At 35.7% G+C, this 20,684-nt stretch overlaps 1 non-coding gene across 1 annotated transcript; it reads right to left on the bottom strand.

The window, feature by feature from the left end:
- Positions 1 to 223: 223 nt before the first annotated feature.
- Positions 224 to 332, bottom strand: LOC115956177. Its single transcript, XR_004084274.1, has one exon. It is a non-coding gene; the product is annotated as a small nucleolar RNA R71 (small nucleolar RNA).
- Positions 333 to 20,684: the final 20,352 nt, after the last annotated feature.

Genomic DNA, 20,684 nt, shown 5'->3' on the forward strand with positions numbered 1-20,684 from the left:
GATAGAGAAGATCCTTATATGCATGTAAAGGTTTTTCTTGAGATTTATGCTACTTGTAAGTTCTAGAATTTCACTGATGACTCTCTTCGCTTGCGTTTATTCCCTTTTTCCTTGAAGGATAAGGCAAAAGCATGGTTTATTTCTCTGTCACTTGGATCTATCACTTTATGGGAACTGTTGGTCACAAAATTCCTCTTTAAATTTTTCCCAATGGCCAAGACCAATGCTTTGAGGAGAGAAATTGCAAATTTTTATCAAGATGAACAAGAGAAATTTTATGAGAGTTAGGAGAGATTTAAGGACTTGATCTTAAAGTGTCCTCACCATGGTTTTGAAACATGGAGACTAGTACAATATTTTTATAATGGTTTGACTCAAAAAAATCGTAACATGATTGAGTCCATGAATGGTGGTGGATTTTTGAGTCTTATGGATGATGAGGCATACAAATTCCTAGAGGATTTATCAGAAAGTTCACAACAATGGGATTTTTCCAACCGTAGAGAGAGATCTGCCCTTGTAATTAAGAAAGGAGGATTGTATGAAATCAGTGAAGATTTAGACATGAAAGCAAGGTTAGACAATCTCACTCATAAGGTGGAAATTTTAGCTTTAGGTAGAGGGGTGAATTCTTTTAATCAAGTTCAATGTGAAACATGCTTTATTTGTGCGAGTCCTATGCATACAACTCAAAGGCAAAATCAGCCTCCCACAAATGTAGGTGGACAACAAGTGCATCAACAAAGTCAATTTTATCCACCTACTTAAGCATATCCTCCCATTCCTTAATCAACTCCTCAGTTTGTGGCACCACCAAGATAACAATCATCTTTGGAGGAGTCTCTCAAAACTTTCATGCAATCAACTAGCCAAGCCATTCAAGAGATGAAAAGTTCCACTCATTTAAATACTCAAGCTGTTTCAAAGTTGGAAAATCAAGTCGGCCAGTTAGCAACCCAAGTTGGAGAGAGTGAAAAAGGAAAATTTCCTAGTTAGCCTATACCTAACCCAAAAAGACATTATGCCATCAACGGTTCTTTTAATTCTACTCATGCAAATGAATCTGTTCAGTCTATTACCACCCTTAGGTCTGGAAGACAAGTTGACAATCAAGTGAAAATGCTAGAAGTTGAGGATAATGAAAACACTGTGTTAGAGGAAAAAGGAGTTCACAGTTCATAGGATGATTGTAGAGAAAAGAAGGGCAACTCAACCTCAATTCCAATTCAGGATCTTAGTTCTTCCCCTTTTGATAAGAAGTTTGTTCCTAAAGCTCCATTTCCTTAAAGTTTAATCAATTCTTAGAAAAGTGCACAATTTGGAGATATTTTAAAGGTTTTTAAGCAAGTCTAAATGAACATTCCATTTCTTGATGCAATTCAGCAAGTTTCTGCTTATACCAAGTTTCTAAAAGATTTTGTGACAATGAAGAGAAAGAAAAATATCCCTAAAAAGCCATTTTTGATAGAGCAAGTCAGTTTAATCATTTAGAATAAATATCCAATGAAATGTAATGACCCTGGATCTCCTACAATTTCATGCAAGATTAGGGATCGTCTCATTGAGAAAGCTTTGCTAGACTTGGGGGCAAGTGTGAACCTAATGCCATATTTAGTTTATTTACATCTAGGTTTAGGGGAGCTGAAACCCACAACCATGATACTCCAGTTAGCTAACAGATCTGTGCAAATTTCTAGAGGTATTGTTGAGGATGTGTTGATTAAGGTGGATGCATTCTATTTTCCTGTTGATTTTGTTATGTTAGACACTAAGCTTGCTCTAAATGCCAGTACACAAATCCATGTCATTTTGGGTCACACTTTCTTAGCCACATCCAATGCTTTAATCAATTGTCGAAGTGGTGTGTTGAAGAATTCTTTTGGGAATATGACTGTTGAGCTTAATATCTTTGACATAAGTAAACAAGTACTAGACAATGAGGATATATATGAAGTTAACATGATTTAGGGCCTAGTCCATGATACTTTCATACAATCAAGTTTTGAGGATCCCCTAAAGGCTTGCTTAACCCTTTTTTATTGCAATTTGGATATTAAAAATCAATTGAGGAGGTCAATTCATTGTTGGATTCTGTTCCTTTCTTGAGTACTAATAGCTGGCAACCAAAAGTAGTCCCTCTTCCATTTTTTTCATCCCCACTCCCATCTACTGTAAAACCACCAAAGTTGGATGACCTTAGGGAATGCCAATTGATAAGTGTACTTCAAGAGCATAAGCAAGCTATAGGTTAGTCAATTGCTGATATCGAAGGTATTAGTCCATCTGTGGTTATGCATAGAATTCACTTGGAAGAGAATGCTAAAACTTCACGTGAACTACAAAGATGTCTAAATCCTATTATGAAAGAGGTATTGAGAGTTGAAGTTTTGAAGCTTTTGGATGTGGGTATTATTTACCCAATTTCTGATAGTAATTGGGTGAGTCCAGTTCAAGTTGTACCAAAGAAATCTGGCATAACAGTTGTCGAGAATGAGGATGATCAGTTAGTCCCAATTCGTGTACAAATGGGATGGAGAGTATGAATTGATTATCGTAAGTTGAATGCCATGACAAGAAAAGATCATTTTCCTCTTCCTTTTATAGACCAAATGTTGGAAAGGTTAGCTGGTCATGCTTATTATTGTTTTCTTGATGGAAATTTAGGATATAGCCAAATTCCCATTGCACCAGAAGATCAAGAAAAGACTATCTTCATATGCCCCTTTAGGACATTTGCCTACCGTCGCATGCCATTTGGTTTATGTAATGCTCTTGGTACATTTCAGAGGTGCATGATCAGTATTTTTCTGATATGGTAGGACAATTTTTGGAGGTATTTATGGATGACTTTTCAATACTTGGGTCCACTTTTGAAGAATGTTTACACCACCTATCCTTACTGTTAATGAAATGTAAGGAGAAGAACCTTGTTCTTAATTAGGAGAAATGTCATTTTATGGTGAGAAAGGGAATTGTTCTTGGGCATGTCATATCAAAAAGTGGTGATGAGGTTGTTAAGACTAAAATTTATTTGATTTCTAATCTTCCACCTCCTAGATCTATTAAGGAAATTAGATCATTTTTAGGTCATGTAGGATTCTATCAAAGGTTCATCAAGGATTTTAGTAAAATCTCAAGGCCTTTATGCAACTTACTTGCCAAAGATGCCCCATTTGTGTTTGATAATGAGTGTCTCCATGCATTTAAGAGACTAAAAACTGAGTTGACTTCTCCACCTATCATTCAACCACCTGATTGGAAAGTGCCTTTTGAGATTATGTGTGATGCTTCTGATTATGCAATTGGTGCTATTTTAGGACAGCAAGTTGGAAAGGTTCCCCATGTGATTTATTATGCTAGTAAGACTCTAAATGATGCTCAAATGAACTACTCTACAATAGAAAAGGAGTTGCTAGCAATTGTTTTTACCTTGGATAAATTTAGGTCCTATTTGTTACAATCTAAGGTTTTAATTTATTCGGATCATGTTGCGCTGAAGTATCTTTTCTTCAAAAAAGATGCTAAAGCTTGACTTATCAGATGAATTTTATCGCTACAAGAATTTGATCTTGAGAGTTGGGACAAAAAGGGATTCGAAAATTTAGTAGCTGACCATTTTTCTAGATTAATTGTTGAGCATGCTGAGGACAGTTTACCTATTCTTGAATCTTTCCTTGATGAGCAGTTGTTGCATGTGTCCCAGAGACCTTGTATGCTGATTGGACAGTGCCTTTTGAGATTGTGTGATGCTTTTGATTATGCAATTGGTGCTGTTTTAGGATAGCAGGTTGGAAAGGTTCCCCAAGTGATTTATTATGCTAGTAAGACTCTAAATGACGCTCAAATGAACAACTCTACAATGGAAAAGGAGTTGCTAGCAATTGTTTTCACCTTAGATAAATTTTGGTCCTATTTGTTGGGGTTTAAGGTCTTAATTTATTCAGATCATGCTAAACTGAAGCATCTTTTCTTCAAAAAAGATGCTAAAACTCGACTTATCTAATGGATTTTATTGCTACAAGAATTTTATCTTGAGATTCGGGACAAGAAGGGATTCGAAAATGTAGTAGCTGATCATTTTTCTAGATTAATTGTTGAGCACACTGATGACAATTTACCTATTCTTGAATCTTTCCTTGATGAGCAGTTGCTGCATGTGTCCTAGAGACCTTAGTATGCTGATATTGCAAACTATCTCGTCACAAATCAAATGCCTTCGCATTGGACTAAACAAGATAGGTCTAAATTTTTGGCTGAGGTTAAGTATTTCTTTTTGGATGATCCATATTTGTTTAAGTATTGTTCTAATCAAATAATTAGGAGATGCATATTTGAGAGTGACCAATAAAACGTTATATCCTTCTGTCATGATCATGCTTGTGGAGGGCATTTTAGTTCGAGAAAGACTGTTGCCAAGATTTTGCAATGTAGATTTTATTGGCCTTCCATTTTTTGTGATTCCCATGCATATTGTTCTGCCTATGACAGATGGAAAAGTTGGGGAGTATTGGAAAAAGAAATATGATGCCATTGAACCCTATTTTGATTGTTGAGGTATTTGATGTTTGAGGTATTGATTTTATGGGTCCTTTTCCTAATTCTTTTGGTAACTTATACATCCTTGTTGTTGTTGATTATGTTTCTAAGTGGGTTGAGGTCATTGCATGTAGAACTAATGATCACAAGGTTGTAGTCAAGTTTTTGAGAGAGAATGTGTTTGCACAGTTTGGTACACCACGTGCCATTATTAGTAATGGAGGAAAGCATTTTTGCAATAGAGTTTTTGAGCAACTAATGAAGAAATATGGCATCACTCATAAGGTTGCAACACCTTATCACCCGTAGACAAGTGGTCAAGTAGAGATATCTAATAAGGGAATTAAGAGAATATTGGAGAAAACAGTTAACCCTCCTCAGAAAGATTGGTCTTTAAAACTCAATGATACATTGTGGGCATACCGTATAACATTTAAGACTCCCATTTGATAGTTTTTAGACCCCTTAAAACCCAATTAATTTAACCTAGGTAATTAGCCAAGTTGTTACTTAGTCCAATTTAACAAATCTAGGTTATCACAATCACAAAGATCATATCATGCAAAGCAGCGGAAAGATAAATAACACAAGATATGATCACCCAGGAAACCAAACTGGTAAAAACTTGGGGAGGATTTGACCTAGCTATCCTTAAGGTAAATTTGAATCCACTATCTTGAAAGAATCGAAGTTCATACAATAAGACTTACAAGCCCCCACGCTCGAATTCTTATTGCTACCAACCAGTAGAACTTACAACACGACCACGTGCAAGCTCCGAATCCACGGACTCCTTCTTTCTTGGATTCACCACCAGATACAAGCATACCCGCTTGTGTTTTCTTAAAGCTTCAATGGCAGCAACCGAGTTGATCATTAAGGTGTAGATAATATCTTCTCCTTGAAAACCCTCAGTTTGTGTAAAGGAAAGCTCCTCTAGATCTCACAAGAGATTTACACAAATAGCAATATGAGCAACACTAAAACGTGGCTAGGGTTTGCCTTTTATACTTAGGACAAATTAGAAAACCCTAAAACGTTTTAAACAACTAGGGCTGAGTTGGAAATCTACAGAAAAAAAACATTCTGCCCGAGATTCGATCGATCGAGCCTAAGCTTCGATCGATTGAGCCAGGCTGAAATGTATAATACTTTTTGCGTTAGCTCGATTCCAAATTTACATAAAATGTACAACTTTGAGCAAGACTAAAACACTTCTAAACACATTGTTTTGATCATGGTTTGCCAACAATACACATTAGAGTTCTAAATACATAAATACCTAAGTCTTTAGAACCTAACAAACTCTCCCTTTGACAATCCGTGACAAAACACAACTAGAAGCTCAAAGTTTACAAAATAAAAGCCCTTTACACAAATAATGCTCATAAAACAAATTCAATCCTAACTACTATCCATCAGTTGCAAGTGTAGACAGTAGCTCAATTGAATCAACCTGTATATTTCCTGAAACACTAAACAAAATGCATAACTGCATGTGTGGAAAAAATACAAGTAAACAAATTAAATTCTTGATTTCAAACAACACACAATAAAGACATATATCAATGAATAACTCATAAATATAAATCAATAAACAGTTGAAAACAAGAAACATATAAGGTAACAAAAATAACACTCCCCCTAACATGAATATCCCATCAAAAACATGGCAAGAGCTAAAAAGCTAAAATACAATGTGAAGCACCTAGATACAATCTAAACTCCACAAGCTCCAACCAACAAAATACTCTCCCCCTGAAAACAAAAACTCTACAATGTACTCCCCCTTTTTGTGACGGAATGCCAAAGGGCAAACAAAATCTATTATCAAATGGAAGGTGGTGTGAAAGAGCGTGTAAACTGTGCCAACTCCGCACGCAAGACACGGATCTCATCGAGCACGTCCACCAAAATCTATCCATGAGCCGCTTGAACGGTTAAGACATGATCCAACGTACATCGAATGTCTGAATCATCCGAAGTAGTCGGTGGAGGAACATCAGCATCAGCAGTAGTAGCACCAGACGTCTCAGCAGCATCAGCACCTGTAGAAGAGGGAGGAGGGGGAATAGCACTAGATGACACACCTCTAGGACGCTAAGGAGCAACTCTTAAGTGAGCAGCCCTTTGTCTAAGAAAGGTGGCACCTATGGGAGCAACAACATGAGCAGGCTCACTAGAAGGGAAACCATCTAGACCCAAAAATAGCAGAATCCTATGAATGAAAATAGGATGAATAAGCGCATGCCCTATGGCAGAACTCCTATGAACCTCGTTCAAAGAACGAAGGAACAGATATGGGAAACTGATAGACGCACCAGTAACGAACGCATACAAAAACACACATCGCTCTAGAGGGATGGTGTGGAGATGAGAAATAGGCCACAATGAATGATACACTATCCTAAAGAAAAAATAGGTAGTCTCGATAAGCTTAGCGGACGTGATCTAAGGATCAGAACCCCACTGGATAGATAACCCAGTGATGTATGACATGACAACTTCTAGGGGAGGAGACTCATCATAGGGATAGTCAGGCTCCTGAACAACCGGAACCCCAAGAACCTCACCCACTACCCGAGGGGTAATGGTGAACTCAACACCTCGTATCCAACTCCTAACAAGGGTGTTGGAATCATAGACGTGGCAAGAGAGGTTCGAGAAGAACTCTTTAATCAGGGCGGTCGGGGATGGATGATCTATCTCTAAGAGAGGCAACCAACCTTTAGACTCAAAGTTAGCCCTAATGGTCGGATCAATCTCATCTAAAATCATAGCACGCTCAGCCCAAATCTTACTCTTACAGTTCAAAGTCTCAAAGGCCTCTCTGCTTCTATCATTCCTAAACACCTCACTCCTAGAGGGAGACTCAGAGGAAGTGAAAGGGGTCCTATGGACTCTAGTTTTCCTAGGCATGGTGCTAGGATAAGGACCAAAACACAAAGCAAAGGAACAAAAACAGAAAAAAAAAAAAAAAAATACCAAGGGTAGATTGCAAGTTAGCACATGAAAAAAATATAGAACAAAAACTATATGATGCATGAACAATTTAAATGGCATGATGCATGTCCTAATGCAGTGCAATTAAGTTCAAATATGTTCAAATTCACAAAATTGGCTTGAGCATAAAGTTTTTAACACAAAAACCCCAAAATTTTGAAAAACCACTTGATCAATTCGAAAGATATTGACTAATTGATCATCATACAAGATAGATTTCAAAAAATAATGACCAATTACATCAAATGAACAAGCCAATTTCATCAATTTAGCCAAATTTGACCAAAATCCCCAATTCGGGTCAATTACAAGCCCTAGAATTTTCAATTTTTCACAAAGCCCCAAATTGATCAAATTAACCAACATATATCATGAATATAACAATATAGGAACAAAACCCAATGATCAATTTCAGAAAAAGAGGATTGATTCAACAAAAATCCCAATTTTGAAAAGTTCCGAAAATCCCACTAAAATGCATGAGTTTATGCATGAAAACATGAAAATAAATGCAAAAGGAAGGGTATGAAGGTCTTACCGGCCTTGGGAGAGAAAAACCTTGCAAAAAATTTGGTCAAAAACGACAAAAAATCCTCAGTGGAGCCTTGCCAAGTCGAAGAGAGAGAGGAAAGTTTGAAAATGTAGGTTTGAAACAGTCCAATCTGAGTTTTTAAAAAACCTGATTCACGAGTTTCGATTGATCGAAAAACAGCTTTGATCGATCGAAACAGACAAAGACTTGATAAAACAATTTAAAAATTTCGATTGATCGAAAATCAGTTTCAATCGATCGAAACAGACAGAGACTTTCTAAAACATATTTTAAATAATTTCGATTGATCGAAAAATAGAATGGATCAATCGAAACTGGCAGAGGCTCACTAAATTTGAGGAAAAACACAGTTTTTGAAAAAAAATTCAGAAATAACTCAAAGCATTGAAATTGAAGAACAAAATGCATGAGTATGTGATGATGTGATTTTCAAAAACAAGAATTTAAGCCCAAAATTCCCAAAATCAAAATTTCTTGCATTCTCCATAAATTTTCAAACATCAAGTTAATTTTGCACAAAATTCAAGGTATTTGCAAAAACTTGGTTGGTCAGACCATAAACACACACAAGAACATGTACAATGTTTAGCAAAGAGTAACTTGTGTAGTGTGTGCAACTAACAAAAACTTGAGATACATGTAAGGTGATATGTGAATAGCAATCAATCACAAAATCTACAAAATTCATCACAAAGAATTTAAAAGAGGCTATCACCTAAAGAGTTACATCATATAACTCCCACATTTCCTAAATCATAAGCTTGCAATCATGTAAGTTTCTTGAATTTTTGCCTCATAGTATACACACCAATTTTAAGTCATGTGATTTTGGCATCAAATCTAATAGCAGACACCAATTTTAAGTATTAAGCAATTTAAACCGAGGCTTCACTTTATGTTCTTTTTGTGCATGTGCTACATTTTCTCGAGCACAAAATCTTATGATATGCACTAAGGTGTTTATGATTGGCTAGTGAATAGTGGTGAGATGGTTATTTATGCATTTCTCTAAAAGTTCAAGTCCGACAGTCAAAAACATGTGACTTCAAGATCAAGACAGAGTAATCAAAAACCATAAACATCTTTCCCACACAACATGCACTACAAAGTTTCAACTAGTAAAGTGCACTAAGTAAGCTCATCAAGGCTAAATAAGGTACAAAAGACATGTTATGTGAAAATAAATTGACCAACCTTATTCTCAAAAACTAAGAAGAATAGTACAAAACATAATTTGCTTCCTTTTTCTCCCTTTTTTTTTAATTTAAAAAAAAAACCTAGAATGAAATGCATGAATGTTATGTAATGCAAATCCTAGAAAAAAAAAAAAAAAAAAAAAAAACAAAAAACAAAAAACAAAACCAAAGAACAATGGTCACAAAGTGTAGAGCAATGAAGCACAAGGACCAAGAAGGCCAAGACAGATCAGGGACATAGAATCACACCAATTACTTGACGAAGTGTCTCAAACTTACTTCTATTAAGAGGTTTGGTGAAAATGTCGGCATTCTGGCATTCAATAGGAATATAATCAAGACACACAATCTTTCTTTCAACAAGATCTCTAATGAAGTGATACCTAATCTTTATGTGCTTAGTCTTAGAATGTTGAACAGGGTTCTTAGATATGTCAATAGCACTAGAGTTATCACAGTAAACAACCATGGTATCTTGGGATATCCCATAATCAGTTAAAACCTTTTTCATCCAAATAAGTTGTGAGCAACAACTTCTAGCAGCAATATATTCTGCCTCGGCAGTAGACAAGGACACATAATTTTTCTTTTTACTCATCCAAGCAACGAGATTAGCTCCAACATGAAAACACCCACCAGTGGTGCTTTTTCTATTATCAGCATTACCAGCCCAATCAGAATCAGAGAAACCAGTAAGAGATAGATTAGACTCTTTACTATAAAATAATCCATAATCACAAGTTCCACCAACATATTTAATTATTCTTTTGACAGCATTTAAGTGTGAAACTTTAGGATTAGATTGAAATTTAGAACAGACACCAACACTAAAAGCAATATCAGGCCGACTAGCAGTCAAATATAAAAGGCATCCAATCATATTTCTGTATAATGTAACATCAACAGACTAACTTGACGGATCATTTGTTAATTTTGCATTGGCGGCCATTGGTGTTCTGGCATGTGCAGCATTGTTCAGTCCAAATCTCTTGACTAGATTCCTTGCATATTTTGCTTGGTTGATGTAGATTCCTGAGTCCGTTTGCTTCACCTGTAATCCCAAGAAATAAATTAGTTCACCAACCATACTCATTTCAAACATCACCTTCATTTCATCTGCAAAAGAATGAGCAAGAGAGTCATTAGTAGCACCAAAAACAATATCATTAGCATAAATTTGAGCTACAACAAAACTGTTTTTATCATTTCTTATGAAGAGAGTAGTGTCTGCAAATCCCCTTTTGAAGCCATGCTTAGTGAGATATGCAGTCAATCTATCATACCAAGCTCGTGGAGCTTGTTTCAAACCATACAGAGCTCTCTTCAATTTATACACATCATCCGGTCTGTGAGGGTCAACAAAGCCTTTTGGTTGTTCAACATATACTTCTTCTTGCAGCATTCCATTCAAGAAAGTACTTTTGACATTCATTTGATATAGCTTGAAGTTCAGATGACTAGCTATAGCCAACAATATCCTAATGGATTCCAATCTTGCTACCAGTGCAAAGGTCTCATCAAAATCAATCCCTTCCACTTGTGTGTAGCCTTGAACAACAAGTCTTGATTTATTTCTGATAATAGTGCCATGTTCATCTGACTTGTTCTTAAAGATCCATTTAGTCCCAATTACATTTACACCCTTTGGTCTAGGAACTAATTCCCACACATCATTACAAACAAATTGATGAAGTTCTTCATGCATAGAGTTTACTCAATTAGCATCTTGAAGTGCCTTATCTACCTTTTTTGGTTCAAATTGGGACATATAGCATGAATGTGTAATTACACTTAAGGCTTTTAACCTTAATCTCATGTTATCATTTAGACTTCCCAATATATTTGAGGAGGGATGATTTAACCTTACTCTAGAGGAAGGATCTTTAACTAGAGATGTGGATGTACCTTTCTGTTCTGATGAAGGACTAAACTCATGTTAAGCCTGTTGAGTCTCATGAACCGGAGTGGATGGTTCAGGACTTGATGGCATAGAACTTGCATCATTCAACACCATTAACTCCTCATCACTATGTTTCCCAATATAATCAACAGAAAGTGAGTCATTAACCTCCATAGGCTTATCTTGAACTGGAGCAGTACTTTCTGAATGTGCTTCTGGACATACTTCGTCATTGATCACAACATTTGAGATTCCATGATAGTTTTGGTTCTTAGATTATACACTCTATATGTTCTACTAGTTGAGGAGTACCCTAGAAAATATCCCTTGTCACTCTTTGCATCAAATTTTTCTAGGTTCTCTCTATCACGTAGAATGTAACAATCACTACCAAATATCCTGAAATACTTAATGACCGACTTCTTTCCTCTCCAGAGTTCATAAGGAGTCTTCTTGGAATCAGGTCTGAAATACACCCGGTTGAGTGTATGACAAGCAGTGTTAACTGCTTCTCCCCAGAAGGATTTTGGCAATTTTTTATTCTGTAGCATGACACGTGCTATCTCCTGAACGACCCTATTTTTCCGTTCAACTATTCCATTTTGTTGTGGTGTCTTGGGTGAAGAGAACTCTTGATGTGTGCCTTGTTCATTGCAGAAGGTAGCCAGCTTGGTATTTTCAAATTCTCTTCCATGGTCACTTCTGATCCTGGCTATCACAGTATCTTTTTCAACCTGCAATTTCTTACACAGACGTATCATCTTCTCAGGAGCCTCAGCTTTATCTTTCAAAAGCACAACCCAAGTATATCTGGTAAAGTCATCCACAACCACTAGAATATATTTCTTTCCTCCTAAAGTCTGAACTCGAGCAGGACCCATAAGATCAATGTGCAGTAACTCCAGAGGTCTTGAAGTTTGAACACTAGCTAAGATGAATGTTTAGATTTTATCTGTTTACCTATTTGACATGGTCCACATATGCACTTCTCTATCTTCTCAAACTTAGGTAAACCAACAACAGCATCACATTTGGAAATCTTTTCTAACTGCTTATGACTTGCATGCCCTAACCGTTGATGCCACAAATCAACTTGATCAATCTTTGCACTAAAACACTTGTTGCTTATGCTTGGTGTCAATCCATAACAGTTGTCCGCTGTCCTTACACCAACACACATACAGTTACCACCTCCATCAAGTATCTCACATTCATACTTAGTAAAGAGAACATTCAGTCCATTGTCGCAAATCTGACTGATGCTGAGTAAATTTGCCTTCAGTCCATCAACATACCAAACATCTTCAAAGACAGGTAACCTTGGGATGTCCACAGTTCCAATGCCTTTGATTACAGATTTGCTTCCATCTCCAAAAGTGACTGTCCCAATAATCCTTTGTTTCCTGTTATATGCCTGGAACAACCACTATCCAAATACCAAAGATAAGAATCACGTGCCTTTAAGGCGGTTAAGGCAGTATAACATAAATAATTTTTATTACATATGATAAGACCAAGATGTCCAAGGAAAGATTTAACAAAATCAACAAGTGACAAATACACAAAGCAAGCAAGTTGATGAATAAGCAAAAAGAATTTTCAAGAATCCATAACAAAGGGGTCAAGGATCAGCTCAATGATCAAAAGATCAACAACAAGAGAGTAACCCGCTCTGATACCACTTGATAGTTTTTAGACCCTTTAAAACCCAATTGATTTAACTTAGGTAATTAGCCAAGTTGTTACTTAGTCCAATTTAACAAATCTAGGTTATCACAATCACAAAGATCATGTCATGCAAAGCAGCGGAAAGATAAATAACACAAGATATGATCACCTAAGATACCAAACTGGTAAAAACCTGGGGAGGATTTGACCTAGCTATCCTTAAGGTAAACTTAAATCCACTATTTTGAAAGAATCGAAGTTCATACAAAAAGACTTACAAGCCCCACGCTCGACTTCTTATTGCTACCAACCAGTAGAACTTACTGACACGACCACGTGCAAACTCCGAATCCACGGACTCCTTTCTTGGATTCACCACTAGATACAAGCACACCCGCTTGTGTTTTCTTTAAGCTTCAATGGCAGCAACCGAGTTGATCATCAAGGTGTATATAATATCTTCTCCTTGAAAACCCTAAGTTTGTGTAAAGGAAAGCTCCTCTAGATCTTATAAGAGATTTACACAAACAGCAATATGAGCAACACTAAAACGTGGCTAGGGTTTTCCTTTTATACTTAGGACAAATTAGAAAACCCTAAAACGTTTTAAACAACTAGGGCTGAGTTGGAAATCTGCAGAAAAAAACATTCTGCCCGAGATTCGATTGATCGAGCCAGGCCGAAATGTATAATACTTTCTGCATTAGCTCAATTCCAACTTTACATAAAATGTACAACTTTGAGCAAGACTAAAACACTTCTAAACACATTATTTTGATCATGGTTTGCTAATAATACACATTAGAGTTCTAATAATACACGTGGCTAGGGTTTGCCTTTTATACTTAGGAAAAATTAGAAAACCCTAAAACGTTTTAAACAACTAGGGCTGAGTTGGAAATCTGCAGAAAAAAACATTCTGCCCGAGATTCAATTGATCGAGCCTAAGCTTTGATTGATCGAGCCAGGCCGAAATGTATAATACTTTCTGCATTAGCTCAATTCCAACTTTACATAAAATGTACAACTTTGAGCAAGACTAAAACACTTCTAAACACATTGTTTTGATCATGGTTTGCTAATAATACACATTAGAGTTCTAATAATACACTTGGCTAGGGTTTGCCTTTTATACTTAGGAAAAATTAGAAAACCCTAAAACGTTTTAAACAACTAGGGCTGAGTTGGAAATCTGCAGAAAAAAACATTCTGCCCGAGATTCAATTGATCGAGCCTAAGCTTTGATTGATCGAGCCAGGCCGAAATGTATAATACTTTCTGCATTAGCTCAATTCCAACTTTACATAAAATGTACAACTTTGAGCAAGACTAAAACACTTCTAAACACATTGTTTTGATCATGGTTTGCTAATAATACACATTAGAATTCTAAATACATAAATACCTAAGTCTTTAGAACCTAACACCATTGGAATGTCTCCTTATCGAATTGTGTATGGTAAGGCTTGTCACCTCCTTGTTGAGTTAGAGCATAGAGCTTATTGGGCTATTAAGTGATGAAATTTTGATATTGACAAAGCAGGTATTGAAAGGAAACTCCAAATCAATGAGTTGGAGGAACTTTGCAATGATGCAAACAATTGTGCCAAATCATATAATAATCAAATGAAAATGGTTCATGATAAAAACATCTTGAGAAAATCATTTGAACCTAGTTAGAAATTTCTTCTTTATAATTCTTGTTTGCATCTCCCAAGTTATGATCTCGATGGACAGGTCCATTCATAGTTCGCATTGTTTATCCCTATGGTGATATTGAGATTGAGAATCCTAAAAATGGTGATAGGTTTAAAGTTAATGGCCAACATTTGAAACCATTTTTAGGACTTAAGCCTCCAGAAGTTGAAGAATCCCTCTTGGATGATCATGTTTATTAGGATTGATCCTAGTTGTGTTTATTAGGTTTGCATTTTTTTTCTTTTTCTCTTGTTTATTTTCTGCTTTTAGATTAATATTTATGTTTATTTTCTTTTTTAGTTTTATATTCTTTTGTTCTAGTTGATATTTGACAGAAATTAAAATTTATAACAATTAGCTTGATCAAGGTACATATCTTCCTTCTCCTTATCTTACTTTTCCTACTTGATTCTCTCATGTTGCATATTCATATTTTGCTCTTTTTTCATTCAAGACATATATTTGAGAGTATCACTTTTAACATTGAGGACAATGTTTGGTTTAGGTTTGGGGGGATGTACATAGATTTTTTTTTTCTTTCTATTTTGTTTTTTTTTTTAGTATTCATAAAAATAAAAAATAAAAAATAAAATTCTTTTGCCTAGCTTGAGGTTTATGTTCTAAGTTCATTATACTACTCTTGCATAAAGAATTTCACTGCTTTCATGCTTAATTCATTACACTTGCACGTAGCCACTCAAACACAACTTGTTGAAGGATAAAAGTGATTAGAAAATCTTGGAGATAACAATGTGGAGATTGTAACCCCTGTGAGTTTTGAGCCAATTGTTTTTTTTTTTTTTTTTGGAGGGTTATTTATTGTTTCTAATCTTAAAGTTCATTTGGAAGTGTGTAACATATTTCCCTTGTTGTAGTCTCATTGTTCTTTCTTTTGGCCAAGAAAAAAATAATTTATTTTTATGCCACACTTGAATCTTTTGAAGTCATTGGTGCTAAATGAACTATACTAGTCTTTGAGAGATGAGATTAGGCCATTTTTGTCTACTTTAAGCCATATATGTGTTTTTCTTTTTCTTTCTTGATACATTATCACTAGTCACTCCGTTGAGCCTTTTAATTAGCCTTTCTTTCATAAAGCCCTTATCCATAGTGGTTCAAGATGGAATTTGATCAGTTTGTTTCAATGTAGTGGTTTATGTGAGAATTAAAAGAAGAAAGAAAAAAAATCAAAGAAAAAAAAAGAAAAAAAAAAAGAGAGAGAAAAAATGGAAAAGTGTCAAAAAGAAGAAAACTAAAAGGGTTCTCATCAAATTTTGAGAAGTGAAATGGAAGAAAAGAGTACTGCTTTGAAGAAGAAGAGGTGAAAAAAAAAAATGTTGAACGGAAATTCCAAAAAGAGTTGACATTTCAACTAATCTTGAAAAAACTTCTCATATTTACCTTCACCCATTTTTTATTTCAGTCACCTCCAGATCCTCAAATTAAGCCGAATATAGTTCTTCGTTGCCTCTAAATCCTCAGATTGAGCCGAATATAGTTCATAGTTGCCTCCAAATCTTCAGATTGAGCCGGATATAGTTCTCCTTTCCCTCCAGATCTTCAAATTGAGCCGGATATAGTTCTCAATCGCCTCTATATCTTCATATTGAGCAAGATATAGTTCTCAAATTGAGCCAGATATAATTCTCAATCTTCTTCCAGATTGGGCAAATATTGCTCCTAGTCATCTACTTCTAGATCGAGTAAATATAGTTCTTGATTGCCTCATCAGCATTCAAGATTTTATCCAGGTTCATCAATTATCAAGTAGATTAGGTGTCCCTAGTCCTCATTTAAAAAAATAAATAAAAAATAAAACACAAGTTCTACACCCAAAGGGTCTAGGTTCTAGGGCTAGGAAATCTTTGAAAAATCAACCTCGATTAAATCATGGTTGCTAAAATCAGTGTCTTTGTTTTACATTGACATTTGTTTTTCAAGCTTTGTCAATGAGAGGCATTTTGTAGACACTCAATTTTGAACCTATAATTTAGTTTTGGAAAATGACTAAAATGACCATTTCAAATACCCCATGATCATAGTTGCATTACATGCATTAAATTATTCATTGCATATCATAAAAATGATATTGAGATTCTAATAGTTGCATCGGTATGCCCAATTCCCAAATTGGACTGTCGGACTGAAAGATATCACAAGTCAAGTTGTCACGGTCTACATACATTGTATGGGGGTGAAGCTGATCACGTGTGACTAATTGGAATTAATTCTAATTGGTTACAAAATTAAAAATTAATTAAATAATTATGTGATTGGTTGTTGGTTTTTATCAAAAATAAGCTTGGTTGTATAGGAATAAAATGGATAATAAGATAACAAGGGAATTGTTGTAATTAAGTCTTTTTAGAATATTTATCTATCGGATAACTACTGTTTTAAGGACCTGATTATCAAAATAAAAGGAATTTATTTTGGAATAAAGTTAAAAATTTGTCTAGGTGCAATTCCCGACTCAAAAAATCCCTAAAAAAGAGCCCAAATCGAACCAAAGTTGGGAATTGGGCTCGGCACTTGAGAGTGCCTATCGACACTCTTGGAATGCCGATCGGCACATGGCAAGTGCCGATCGACACTTCCCTAGTGCCTATTGGCACAGCTTCGAGGCTCATCCTAGAAACATTCTGATCTAATCCAACTTATTTTTTAAGTGGGAAACAAAAATCAGAAACCAGGACCCCTTTTTCAGACTTCTCTCTCCCCTTACATTAAAGAAACTCTGGAAGTTTTGCTTTAGGATTTTTTTTTTTTTTTTTTAAGAGGCTTTACTTAAATCCTTAGAAATTCATTTTTTTTATTATCTCTAGGATAGTTCTCTGCTTGTGGAGTACATTCATGCAAGTATGATTTTAACTTTGCTTTTCATAACATGATCTATTTTAATTCCAAGAACATGCTTTCATCTATGCTTTATTTTCCATGAATGTGATGTTGCTTTTTGTGTTTAATTAACCATGTAGGTCATATGTGCATGCTCTCTTCTTCCTTTCAAAAATTTCACATCATTAGTTGATGAACAGGCCTAGATCTAGGGTTGAATCTTTTCTTAAGATTTTAGATCTGCAATTTTCCTCTATTTTTTTCAAAAATAAAATCAGATCTGCATTTTTCTCTATGTTTTTCAAAACTAAAATCAAATATGTATTTTTCTCCATGTTCCTTTTTCAAAACTAAAATCAAATCTGTATTTTTCTCCATGTTCCTTTTTCAAAGCTAAAACCAAATCTGTATTTTTCTCCATGATTTTCAAAAATAAAATCTAATTTGTATTTTATTTATAAAATCTGATCACTATTTTGTTTATAAAATCCGATCTGCATTTTATTTACAAAAATATTATCTGCATTTTGTTTATAAAGCCTGATCTGTATTTTGTTTAGAAAAATCTGATCTGTATTTTGTTTATAAAATCTGGTCTGTTTTTCTAAGAAAAAAAATCTGTTCTGCAGTTTTCAAAACAGAAATCTGGTTAAAAAAAAAAAAAAAATGATGTTTTCAAAATAAAAACCTATTTTTCTCTCATATTTAAAAAACCCAAACCAGATTTGATTTTTTTTTTTTAATTTTCTTTTACAAAAACTCAGATTTAAATTTTCACCAAGCATTCTCATCAAATTTTTTACACAAAATAAATTGCAAATCTAAGGTTCTTAAATAAAAGTGTAACCCTAGGTTTAGGATTTGACATGACATTTGTTGTACATCATTTGACATTCTTAATATGGGTATCTAATGGTCATTTAAATTTTAGAAGACCAGACTCTGTCTGGGCAGGGTAGGTGCCTAACACCTTCCCATCCTGTAACCTAGCCCCTGAACCTTAGAATTTTGGGTTGGTAGATTTAGTGTCCTATTTTTATTTTGGGTAGAATGTAACTAGGAAACAAAAATTTATATTTTTCCCTTTTTTTACTAGATTGTAACTCAGAAACAAAGCCATGTAAAGTTCTTTCTATCGAGATGTAATTGTTTCCAATTAATGAGAAGATTATTATTCAGCATATATTGTAATTTGTATAGTTTTCTTATTTTACTTATAAAATAAGTGTTGACTCCATAGAATCTTGAAAAGGGAAGGTGCCGATGCCTACCCCCCTTTCTGAGAGCCAGTTTTTAGTCTCTCACATGGGTAAATGAGGGGGAAGAAAAAGAAATAAAATAAAAGAAAGGAAAGTAAGAAGAGAGGTTAGAGACAAGAGGACTTACAAGAAAGTGAGGATCCAAATGCTCAATAAAGGTTTCAAAGGGAGAAAGTTCTTTGAAAGAAGTAACGGAGCAGAATAAAAATTGTGAAAGGGAGATGAATCTCACCCTAAATAGCAGAAGGTATGAGTGGGAAAGGCAAATCCCACCTCCTGGGTTCCCACCACTTCACATGCCACCTCTTGACATTCACCACCTAGATATTGACAAGTGTTACAACAACTCAAAATTCGAAGAGTCATACTACATCCCATTTAATACCTTGACAGCCACACTCCCATCAATGTCAGGCAGAAAATCTTAGAATAACCCCTAAGATTCTTCCATGATCTCATCCCACGAAGTAAGTGGGCACAAGATCATGGGGGCAATTATAGGGAGATGGTTTTCAAGGGGCCCAAATGACATTTGGCCATGGGCCAAAATAAGTCCAATTCAGGTTACCTTGTTTTAATGATGAGCCTCCTTAAAAGAACCAAACCTCGGCCTTGTCTTCGAATGGAGTCCTTGGTGAGTTTATGCTCGGATCCAAGGTGATTGGGAGGTAATGAACGAAATTTGGAACCCTATGGACCTAGGTTACCAATAGAAGTGGAACATGGAAGGTCGTTGGGCTGCCAATTTCCCAAGACAACAAGATAACCCCCATCTATAGGCTTATTTGAGTTGGGAAGGTAGGAGACCAATCTCACAGGTCCATGGAATGCTTTAAGGTACCAACCCGATTTGCTGGTGTTTGATTTATGGCTATTATGGCTAGTTTGGCAGTTATATATATAGTTGATATCACGATGGTGAGGCTTAAACCTAACCTTTTATTCAATTGATCTATGCAACGCAGAAGATGATTGGGGTGCATTGGTCAGGGCATAGCTTGAAATGCTTAAGGAAATTGATGAACAAATCGCTCATGGGAATTTGAAACCCACCCTTTACAAAGGCTACCATGGGGATAACTACCCTCATATAACCCCTGTTCTATGCTACCCAACCATCCTCACAAGGCCTAATCTCTACATCTTGGGGAATGTTATATTTGACCTTAAAAGTAGCTATTTGGGTAGGGGTACTAACTAGTTGGGAGAATTTACCCATGGAATAAAAAGAAATAAAAGAAAAGAAGGGAAAGTAAGAAGAAAAGGTTAGAAACAATAGGACTTACAGGAAAGTGAGGAGCCAAATGCTCAATGAAGGCTTCAAAGGGAGAAAGTTCTTCGAAAGAAGTAGTGGAGTAGGAAAAAAATGGTGAATGGGATATGAATCTCGCCTTAAATAGCATAAGGTATGAGCGATAAAGGCAAATTCCACCTCCTAGGGTCCCCCCCCCCCCACTTCACATGCCACCTCTTGACATTCACCACCCCGATATTGATAGGTGTCATAATAGTTGTGAATTCGAAGTGTCATGCTGTGTCCCATTTAATGCCCTGGCGGCTTCATTCCCTTCAATGTTAGGCATAAAATCTAGGAATGATGCCTAAGATTCTACCATGATCTCATCCCACAAAGTAAGTAGGCACGAGATCATAAGGGGCTATTGTAGGGAAATGGTTTTCCAGTGACCCAAATATCATTGGGCCATAGGCAAAAATAAGCCCAATTCAGGTTAGCCCATTTTAAGGATAAGACTCCCTAAAAGAACCAAACCTTAGACCACGGATCAGATAGTACATCACTTTGGATTTGAGGATAAACTCAATGAGGACTCCATTCGAAGACAAGATCCATGCTGAGCTAACATAGAAAAATTATCTACCGACCTTTCGATGAAGAATTTTGGAATGTATGGGATTGTTTGAGGAAGCTGCTGAAACTTCTTGATGAATCTACGATCACTTTCGCATTAATGAGGCTCACCTGCCTGGCACAGTCACATTTATTACTAATTGACTGGCCTGAACAGTGCAAA

The sequence above is a fragment of the Quercus lobata genome, chromosome 1 (genome assembly GCF_001633185.2).
Source record: "Quercus lobata isolate SW786 chromosome 1, ValleyOak3.0 Primary Assembly, whole genome shotgun sequence".
In the NCBI taxonomy this organism is placed as follows: Eukaryota; Viridiplantae; Streptophyta; class Magnoliopsida; order Fagales; family Fagaceae; genus Quercus; species Quercus lobata.